Raw genomic sequence first — 8626 nt, 5'->3', positions numbered from 1 at the left:
TTCTCTGCGAAAGCAGACAACGGAGTGATACGAGCGATCAAAACGCATCACGACCTTACTTGGTCGGACAGCAGACCGTCGTCACCATCATTTCCGCAACCGGACCGGAAGGTAGACCGCTTTCGGAAGACTCAACCGACAGTCATCCGATGGCTGAGCAACATAGGCTCACAGCCAACCGAACTCAAAAATCAAGACGGAGCGAGTCGACCGACCAAACCGACGGATACGGCCGACCAACGTCAACCGACCGCACAGGTCGAAGACGGTAATACATCTCAAGTCGGACATGAAGACGAAATGGCCGTAGAAAATGAGGACTATGACTCGGACGGCTCGGACGTACAAAGCACGAACGACTCGGCGAACACAGACTCCGATAACCGTCGGAGGAATCCGACGAAGAATTCGATCAGTCAGTCCGACACTGCAAGACGGACAAACCAAGAAAAGACGATTCGGACGAATCGTCATCGGAGGATGAAGAACCGACCTTCGACGTCTGGCTAACTACAGCATTGCGGTCTATAGTTCACACAGAACTCATAGTCGAGGATTTACCGGAACAAACCGAACAGTATAAGCCGGCGCACCCCAAGTAACAAGCCGAACACAAACCGTCTGAAATCCCAAGAGAATCGTGAGGTGGTAAAACAAAGAAAGACGATCTCCAACCTCCGACGATGGTCATTTATTCAGCAGTTGTTGACCGAAAAACCCACCTCGGTTAATTTGAACGACCAACAGAAGTCAGCGCATTTCAACCGATGGAAGGCACGGATTGCGAAAGTCAAGACGATCGAAGAGTTAAACCTGGGCAACAAAAGCCCAGAAGTTTACCATCTGAAGCTGGACCCATTCATTGACTCTAAGCCGTTAGACCGACAGGTGGTCTTTAACAGCGAGTGAGTATCCCTCACACCATACTCAACGTGTTCTATTAAGGTACGGACGGCCAAACCGATGGACCCTATGAGGCATATTCACTTTGTCACCCTAAGGCGAAAAGTCCCACCTGTCCGGCCAATCGAAGCCAGGATTGAAATTCGACCTCAGATAGACACGGCCTGGATAAACATCCAGAATACGACCCATCTACCGAAGATATTGAAGAAAGGCGTACGACTTGGCCACATGCAATACAGCGATATATACGAACTGGATGTCGACAACGAGCATGTTATCTGGGAACTACCATTTGGAGTAGCCAAAACATGGCTGGCCAAGCCAAAGCCAAGACCTCGAGATTATGAGGCAACACGAGTTCGATATCAACAAAAAGTCAAACTCCTACCTCGAGCCGTAACGATGGTACAAGTCGTCATGGATGGACCAGTATCCATCGGACGAAAACTGATGTACCTGGGTTAATCCGACCCCAAACGAGACGGAGTCGAGATGGTGTACGGTGTAACCAAACACGACGGGAAACGATTCACCGTCATGGTAGCAAACCATACTCAGCGTGAGTTCACCTAACGCAGAAGTGCACCGATGGGTCGAGTCGAACCATTGGAAATGATGACGGACGATCAGAAAATAATCGAAGCACGAGTCAACGAAACCCAAGTGGAGAAGGAAGACGCGGAATTCCAAGAGGAGCAACGGCATGAACTTCCGAAATAACTTGACCGATGAGCAACTCGCCAACTTAAGGCAGTTGCATGGGAATACCGGACAGAATTCCCGACCTCGAAGAAACCGTACGGCGGCGTCAAAGGGGTACCACATAACATTGACGTCAAAGGTGCACCAACAAATAAAAAGAAACCGAGCATGCTTCGAAAACTTGTACGAGTCCATTTTTCGAACCACGCTCCCAGCTACATGATACAAGTGGAGATAAACCGAAAAAGAAGAGAGGAAGAAAAAGGAAAGAGGACAAAGATTTCGAAACAGAAGTTACAATAAAGTTGAACGCAGAAGTTGGGAATTTGACAGAAAGGTTACCAGAAAGTGGCGCCAAGGATTCAGGCTTCAATGTAGCAGACCGCAGTACGAACGAATTTTTCGAACAACGCAGTTCTACCAATAATGAGAATCACCCGAATGTCGGAGAAGTACCAGAGCGTGCTTCCAAAGAGGACTTGCAACAATCCTTTTTCGATCCACGCACTGTTACTGGCAATGAGAATGACCTCATAAGAATGAGAAGAGAGGAAATAGAAGCGGTCAAAACGAAAGCCGATCGATTGGGCCGCGATATAGCGAAAGCGGCCAATCGTTATCGTTTTCGTTGCTAGTGGAAAAGTCACCACTCTGACAAAAGGTCATCGTGAAGGTTGGAAGGTCATCAAAGCGGACAAGAGAAGGATCATCAAGGATGACAGGACATCAAGTCGAATGGTCACTAGAATCCGACTGCAATGCAAACGGAAACGTCAAAAAGTAAAGAGAATTTGGAAAACGCCCGAAAAATGACAGGTCATATGGTCCAGGTCACGATCGAAATGCCAAGACACTCCAATCGAAAGGTCAAGACACTCCAACCTTAATTCAAACGGAACAACGAAAAGGTCACGAGTGTCCGGAATCATCAGAAAGCTCGAAAATTCCTCAAAGTCGTCAGACGGTTATCAAAAAGGTCATCAAAGACGAAAGTTTGTCAGAAATGGTCGTCCAGTCGAAAGGTCATCGGACTCTGACTGGAAGAAGTGCGGTCAAGCGACAGACGAACCAAAAGGTCAACTCGACGGATGAACCGAAAGGTCAAGTGACAGACTAACTGAAAGGTCAAATGACAGATCAACCAAAAGGTCAAGTGCCAGACCAATCGAAAGGTCATGGGACTTCGATGAAAAAGAGGAAGCGGAAAAAGGTCATGAACCATCCTCGTCCTCGACGGACTCAGCATCCCCCCCGAAACCCGAAACCAGCGGTACACAAGCGAAAGACATACCGGCTCGGAGCACCATTGGATGATAACAGCAGAACCTGACGAAAAACCAGTAGTGCTCTCGAACGGTAGATGGAAAGCGTGGAGAGTGGTCATAACGGATTCGGGAAATGATAATATCGGAACGGAATATGATAATGCGGAACAAACGCAGAGACATTGATTGACCTTTTGAACTGCATGGCTGTCGACTTCAAAATGTTAAAACTGAATATTAGAAAAGATGGGGAATGGATCAGAAAAACTGTTGAATGTTTGAATATTGACGGAGCTCTTGAACTGGCGGAAACGTCAAAAACGTGAAAGGTCACCGTGTTAGAATGAGACGATTGAACTTAATAATTGCACGTGAAAGGTCATCACGTTGAAGTAACGAAAGGTCATCAGTAGTGAATGTGAAAGTCTCAGTTCAGTACGGTAATAGCCTAACTAGGCGCAATGGTGAAGTATAAAGGTCACGTAACATATTACTGAAACCGCGTTCGTGTATTTGTTGCTTTCACTGTTATCATTTCAGGAAATTCAAATAGCGGGAGCAGCACTACGGCGAACAGTCGGTTCACTCTCATTAAGAATGGTAAAGGTCAGAATTGACTGAAAAAGAGAAAGAGATTATGTGGAGTATTGTGGGGTTGAAATTGATTCGGTACATTAGCCGGCCCCAAAGGAGTTGTTACGGCATATAGCTCTCCTCTTTTAGCGATTCAGTGTCAAACCCTATCGAGAGAAACTACGGTAATCAAGCCGGATCTCTCGTTACAAACGTGGGCCACAAGCGGCGAAAAAAAGAAAGACAATAAGTGGAGTATTATGGGGTAAATTTAAGGCGGTAGTTAGCCGGTCCCATCAGAGAAGCGACTGTGAACTTTGCCGGCATTCTGGCCGCTCGAGGCATGTTAAAGTTGGATGTGCGGCAAAAGGTCAAATGGTTAAACTGTTTACCAGGGTGGCAAGCGAAGAAGTGCTTGAACGCCACAAAAAATTGGCTAAGTTCCTCCATGACCTTTAATGGAAGCTTTGAAAAGAGGAAGTTGGATGACCTTTGGGATCATTACAGCCCAACCAGTCACCATGTCGGAAAGAAAGTCGCATGACCTTTGGGACCGTTACTACCCAAATAAGCCGCACATCCTGGATCATCTCAACAAAGGATGACTTTTACCAGTGAGGAAGCGAATCACGCTTGTCTTTAACGACGTCCCTCCATGACCTTTATGGATCCCAGTTTTAAGTCGTACGATTGATTCGCACCAAATTCCAAAGATGAAGCAGTATTCCTAAGTCGTACTAGATACGCACCTGATTCTCAAGCGGATTGGGATAAAGTCGCATTACGTATGCGCGGGATTGCTCAACAGAGCGGAATGGGCCAAAGTGCTGGAAACGGTAGACAGAACCTGTGACCTTTACGAGTCAGAAATGGAGGATCCTAATATACATTGATTAAAACTTCTGTTGATCTGTTTTATGTTGATTTGATTTGATAGTATTTTTATAGAAAGGTCTCTTATTCACGTCGTGTTAATGGAATTGTGCCTTATGGAATTGATGTGATAAAACGGATTAAGAGAATCTGATGTTTTTATTAGCATATGAGCACACACAGACAGCGGCGACCGCCGTCTTTTCGTTGATTCCGGAGTATGATGAGCCTCAACGGAGCTCGGCATCCAGCCAGAGGCATGTAAGCGACTGGATCACTGGCGTTCACCCTCGCCAGTCTACGCCACCGGATTACGTGTCTGTGTTGTGTCTCTTCTGATTGGTTGACGGCCATAGCCGTTCATTGTTTGTGATTTGTTGTCGCGGCTTAGGGCGCATGCGAGAGCGACTGAATCGGGCACCTCGCTCAGTGTTGTTCAGTGTTGAATTTAGTCATAAAGTCAGCAAGTAGCTGAGCGGATCTCGCGTATTATTTCGCTGTTCGCAATACTTTCAGCATTGCTCACTCCACGGGATCTATTCCGTTTAGGTCGCCGTATCTGGATCCATTCTGGATCTAGCTTTAGACGGTCATCATGGACTCTCAGGCAAAAAATGCGCAGGACGTATCATTCGACATTCGTCTTTGAACGAAGTAATTCGGAGAAGCTTGGTAATATACCGGCGGTACTCGAACCGCGAGGGACCTGCGACGTGGATGACCGGCGGCCGGACGGTGTATCGCCTTGGAAAAACGGACGACGGTTAGCTTGGGATGTCACGTGCATGGACACAGTTGCCTTCTCCAATGTTATCCACTGCAGTGAGAAAGCGGGAGAAGCAGCCAGGAAAGCGGAAGAAGAAAAGCGCCGGAAATATGAAGACTTAGGTAATTTGCACGAGTTTGTTCCGTTAGCTTTTGAAACTTTTGATGTCACTGGCCCAGCAAGTTTGAAGTTTTTACGCGAACTGGGCAAGCGGTTAAAGGATGCTACTGGAGAACGACGCTCTTACGAGTTTTTGATACAGCGTCTTAGCATTGAAACACAGCGGGGAAACGCGTTGTCGATAACGTCGACTGTTCCACGACTTGACGGTCCTAATGCTGTTTATTTTTTTTTAACGTTTTTAACTGAAAAAAAACAGTAATAAAAAAATGAGGTTGCTACGACCCGTGCCGGAACAATTTGCGAGACATCGCAATACGTGATTATACGTCACACCATTCGAACACACAATGTGTGGCAAAATGGCTAAAGGCTATTCTGCCGACTATACTGGGGCAAAATAGCTACAGACTATTTGGGCGCAGTGTGGGGCAAAATAGCGAAAGGCTATTTTGCCCCCCATACTGGGGCAAAATAGCAAAAGGCTATTTGAACTCAGTGTGGGGCAAAATAGCAAAAGGCTATTTTGCCACACTGCAGAATACTGGGGTAAAATAGCCATAGCCGCAAATTACAAACCAATATATTCCTGGTATGCGGTAGAGGGGCGGTGCCGGTGCAAACACGCTCATTGGCTATGTGAGTGGCCAAAGAACAGAGAATTAAGCATAGCGCTAACAGGGCAAACTACAGATGCGCAGTGTAACACAATCTATAATTACCGAATTTCATGGTGCAAACAGCAAAGCGCTGGCGGCAATAAGTCACTGCAGTAACAGATTTCCACGTGCCAGCTAACATTTCCTTGTAGAGCACGTTTTTCTGTACATTTTGGTTATGGTCTGGTTTAGTTAACACCTCATTAGCTGCACGAGCAGTATTTAAAGTCGCTGTTTCGGACATGTGCTTAGCGACAGAAACAACGACTTCCGGAAACTCGTTGGTTTTCACGAACTGCCGTCCGTACGCGGCTGCCCTGTCGCATAACGTCAATTAATCACCCATAACTCAACTTTCCCCGTGCAGTTAAAAAAATATTCAGAAATACCAGTGCTTAAACTGCATTTCAGTCAGCCGTGGTTGCTATGTAACCATCCGCCACAGATGCTGTCAATTGGGTCAAGTAATTCATATATACTGATTTTATACAGTGGATTTGATGAATACAATGAGAATATCGAAGCATTGTGGTAAAATAAAGACAACGTTACGAAAATTAATTCAACGCGGAAACTAGCACAAGAGCGTTAAAACTGGTGCGCAGCAGCCGCAAGACCTTTCCTAGCCTGGCCAAAGACCTGCGCCTTCACCTCTGCGAATGCGACAATACTTCTCAAACTCTTGGCGAGTAGGACTGCAAACCGTTTCTTCATTGCAGGGAGCACAGTATTAGTCGTCGACCACGTCCCCGATCGTTATATCATCTCGCTTATCTGCAAAACAAATGAAACGCTTACAGTCGACTCTTTCATGATGCCGGCAAAACTGTTAACGTACGACGAGCGTTGATGATGGCGGCGTCTGCGGTGCTAGTGTTAGCCACGTCGGAAGAACTCGCATGATCATCGCTATGTTCTGGGAAATCCTGGATGGGAGTCTGAAACACACAGACGAGCAGCAGTTATTGGACGCTGTGGGATGCGGTGGTTTGACCACGCTTACACCTTGCACTGGAAGAAACGGCAGGACAACAAGGAACACAGTGAAACCATACATTTCGTCAATCAGTAAATGATCGGTAAAACAAAAAGGTGATATCGTAATAATACACAAAGCTATATCATCAGAACGACGTTTACAATTCAGTTTATTTTAAATAACCCGTAGGTTATGAATCCCCGTTATTATGAAATGACTACCGACATACGAGCATTTTATATGAGTTCGTGTACGGTGTAAGTGTGCCATGCAAAAGAATTGCTGACGCCCATGATAGCGTGGAAGCCCCGTGATTATTAAGTGGCCTGATGTGGTGACACTGATTCAGCTGTGCCGGCGTTACCATCGGAAATACTTGTGAAAAAACGCGAATCAGCCAATTTTTCGGATGTCCACAAGCTTAAGACTCGATTCTTGGTATAATTACTGCATTTTTCTACGTTTCATCATGCACCGAATTCGTACTAATCTATTCGGATTGACGTGATGCACAATTCCAAGTGTTTGTTTAAAGTCAACTTGCTCGTTCATTTATACACAAGCTTCGACTGCTCTGTAACGAGAAATAGTGGAAAAATGGGCCGAGCTGAAACACCAAATCCCTATCTGAACTTTTAATGGCTGATGCACATTTTCGTTTTGTGTTTATAACTATGCATGTATCGAAATACAAAATTAAAATGCATCGATTCTACGAGTGCAGCTTATAAGAAGCCTGGACAATGAAAAAAATATGCACCATGTTTATAGCCACAACGTCAGCCGGGTAAAGGCAGCAGTACAATGATTGCGGATATTATCAAAAACAAGCCTCTCAAAAATAAACAGAAGCCAAAATCTAGAGTACGAGGACATTTGGGTGCTGTGAACATACCCTGCACGATTAGGCTGCGATGAACAGCTGGTTAGCCGTAGCTCGCAACGCTACTGATATCACAGTCTGAACGCAAACGGCTATAAATTTAGCCGGCTGTTCATCGCAGCCTAATCGTGCAGGGTATGTTCACAGCACCCAATGAATGTCCTCGTAGCTGAAGTGAATGCTTATTGAACGACACTTTTAGACGATACTGGACTACGAGTCGCTGTCGCTTTACGTATGGGAGCTCCGATTTGTAAGCAGCACAAGTGTCGATGCGGTGAAATGGTTGATGCCCAAGGTTTGCATGGATTGTCATGTTTAAAAAGTCAGGGGAGATTCAGGCGTCACGCAAGCCTGAACAGCCTTATTCAACGCAGCCTGGGATCGGCTAAAGTTCCGACTATTTTGGAACCTCCTGGACTGAGCATGTCAAATGGGAAGCGCCCGGACGGTTTGTCTCTTTTCCCTTGGAAGAACGGTCTCCCTTTGATTTGGGATGTGACAGTGTGCGACACATTTGCTATATCGTACATCGCCGGCTCATCAGAAGCAGCGGGTTCGGCAGCAGAAGACGCGGAGGAACGAAAGAGGCGCAATTACGAGGAATTGACTGATCGTTATTGCTTCCAACCTGTGTCCTTGGAGACTATGGGAAGTTGCGGCGCCAGTACCCATCAGTTCATAAATGAAGTTGGTCGACGCATAAAAGATCAAACAGGAGAAGCGCGCGCTACTGATTTTTTGTGGCAGCGTATTAGTGTTGAAATTCAGCGTGGAAATGCCGCTTCTGTCATGGGGACTGTTGGTTATTCAAAAGAGCTTGAAGAGTTGTTTTATTTGTTCTAGCTATTCGATATTTGAGTTAAGTGTAAATGGCATTTGCTTGTACAAGTTTCAAAT

The 8626-nt window shown here is 45.9% G+C and overlaps 1 long non-coding RNA gene across 1 annotated transcript; it reads left to right on the top strand.

Moving 5' to 3' along the window:
- Positions 1-6420: 6420 nt before the first annotated feature.
- Positions 6421-7454, top strand: LOC129591151 (uncharacterized). The gene is made up of 3 exons (XR_008690820.1): positions 6421-6461; positions 6584-6956; positions 7033-7454. It is a non-coding gene; the product is annotated as an uncharacterized LOC129591151 (long non-coding RNA).
- Positions 7455-8626: the final 1172 nt, after the last annotated feature.

The sequence above is a fragment of the Paramacrobiotus metropolitanus genome, unplaced genomic scaffold (assembly GCF_019649055.1).
Source record: "Paramacrobiotus metropolitanus isolate TYO unplaced genomic scaffold, Prichtersi_v1.0 Parri_scaffold0000044, whole genome shotgun sequence".
Taxonomy (NCBI): Eukaryota; Metazoa; Tardigrada; class Eutardigrada; order Parachela; family Macrobiotidae; genus Paramacrobiotus; species Paramacrobiotus metropolitanus.
This window is presented reverse-complemented; position numbering and strand designations above follow the sequence as displayed.